The sequence below is a fragment of the Ailuropoda melanoleuca genome, chromosome 1 (genome assembly GCF_002007445.2).
Source record: "Ailuropoda melanoleuca isolate Jingjing chromosome 1, ASM200744v2, whole genome shotgun sequence".
Classification (NCBI taxonomy): Eukaryota; Metazoa; Chordata; class Mammalia; order Carnivora; family Ursidae; genus Ailuropoda; species Ailuropoda melanoleuca.
In genome coordinates, this window is record NC_048218.1 from 118010516 (window position 1) to 118013110 (window position 2595).

Consider the following 2595-nt stretch of genomic DNA (forward strand, 5'->3'; position numbering starts at 1 on the left):
TTTCTGATAGCTGAGTAATATTCCATTGTATATATGGACCACAGCTTCTTAATCCAGTCATCTGTTGAAGGGCATCTCGGCTCCTTCCATGATTTGGCTATTGTGGACAATGCAGCTATGAACATTGGGGTGCATATGGCCCTTCTCTTTACTACGTCTGTATCTTTGGGGTAAACACCCAGTAGTGCAATGGCTGGGTCATAGGGTAGTTCAATTTTTAACTTTTTAAGGGACCTCCACACTGTTTTCCAGAGTGGCTGTACCAACTTGCATTCCCACCAACAATGTAGGAGGGATCCCCTTTCTCCACATCCTCTCCAACAATTGTTGTTTCTTGCCTTGTCTATCTTTGCCATTCTAACTGGCGTAAGGTGGTATCTCAGTGTGGTTTTGATTTGAATTTCCCTGATGGCTAATGATTTTGAACATTTTTTCATGTGTCTGTTAGCCATTTGTATGTCTTCATTGGAAAAGTGTCTGTTCATATCTTCTGCCCATTTTATGATTTGTTTATTTGTTTCTCGTGTATTGAGTTTGAGAAGTTCTTTGTAGATCTTGGATACCAGTCCTTTATCTGTGGTGTCCTTTGCAAATATATTCTCCCATTCCGTGGGCTGTCTCTTAGTTTTTTTGACTGTTTCCTTGGCTGTGCAGAAGCTCTTTATCCTGATAAAGTCCCATAAGTTCATTTTATCTTTTATTTCTCTTGCCTTTGGAGATGTGTCGTGAAAAAGGTTGCTCTGGCCGATGTCATAGAAGTTGTTGCCTATGTTCTCCTCTAGAATTTTGATGGATTCCTGTCTCACATTGAGGTCTTTCATCCATTTGGAGTTTATTTTTGTGTATGGTGTGAGAGAGTGGTCAAGTTTCATTCTTTTGCATGTAGCTGTCCAATTTTCCCAGCACCATTTATTGAAGAGACTGTCTTTTTTCCACCGGATGTTTTTTCCTGCTTTATCAAAGATTAGTTGCCCAAAGAGCCGAGGGTCCATTTCTGGGTTCTCTATTCTGTTCCATTGGTCCATGTGTCTGTTTTTGTGCCAGTACCATGCTGTCTTTGTGATCACAGCTTTGTAGTACAGCTCGAAATCTGGCATTGTGATGCCCCCAGCTTTGTTTCTCCTTTTCAACAGTTCCTTGGAGATTCGGGGCCTTTTCTGGTTCCATACAAATTTAAGGACTGTTTGTTCCTGATTGTGCTTTAGTTGAACCTGGGGAGTAATTAGTCCTAAGGGTATGTGCCTCCCGGGGGCTTTTTATCAGAGTGCCTCATTTTCTAGATACTGTCATTGCAGTCTCTTTCTGGACGTCAGGTGGTTGAGACTTTTACAAAATACTAGCGGTATTTGTTCTAAGACTCTGAAAGAAGCCTAGAAATATGTAGTATACTATTTCATATAACGTTCCCCAGTGCAAGTGCTGGCTGTCCTGCTGCATCCATTCACCGGGGGAATGGACTCTGGTGGAGCGACTGGCATCTGTATCTTTCTGATTCGCCCCTGGAACCCCAAACTGGAAACCTTTAAGTGGGGCTGCTCCGTATGTTTCAGAGTTGTTCCCACGAAAGAACACACTTCTTAGGCTAGAAAAAGGAGCAGTCTTCTCCTAGAACGAGAGGGTTGGAAAGTGAACATTGTCTTTTGAAACTAAGGAAAATAAGAGGATTACTGAGTATTTTTCTAAAGTCCTATATATTTTGATGCCTGGGAGTCTTGAAATTAGAACCAAGTCATGTTTAAGAGTTTTTTGTTTCTTGCCACATGTTTCTTGTGCCCTGGAATGCCAGCAGTTGTGGCAGCCCTTGGGTGCCAATTCTCTGAAATAAACCTTTTCAACCCTCCCACTTTGTAGAGCTTTTGGAATCTGAGCAACATGCAATTTGAATGAAAAAGAAGACTATAGGGAGTTTATCATCTCTAGAGGCTCCATGGGAGGCTGGGTGCTGATGGCTGGGAGTTGGCAGTGATGAATGAGCCCAGTTGCAAGCACTTGCTCTGAAGTAGGGAAAACCTGGCTCCAGGTTTGTGAGGAGGGCCAGACTTGGGGCTCTAATTGGCCCTTGCTCTCTTGTCTTGTGCACAGTTATAAAGGCCGATTGGGGGGAAGTGACTCTAGAAGTACATGGATTAGGCTAGAGGTCACTTGATTATTTAGCCACAGGGTGACAAGGAATTTTCCTCGAACTCTTGTTTGTCATCTCTTCTTGATGAGGCCTCGCCCATGCCCCCTTCAGTAAAGCTTATCTGGATCACCTATGTAAAATTCCAGCCCAATTCCCCTCCCAGCCCCCTTGCTCAGACCAATTCTTTCCCTCCTCTGTATCTGTTACCTCTAAACTATGATGGCATTTACATTATAGGGGCAAGGTTTGCTCTATTTTGTTAAATGAAATGTCCAGCTTCTAAAACAGTACCTGCCACAGAATAGGACTCAGTAAATATTTGAATGAGTAAACAGGTTAGTGGGTAATGACCCAAGTGAAGGAGTTGAGTAGATCTATAGTAGGAGAGGGGAAGGTCGCTGGTTAGCTGTGGACTCTGAAGAATGAGCACCTGTCCTAGGACTTAGCTGTAATCTGTTTGAACACCTGTAGAG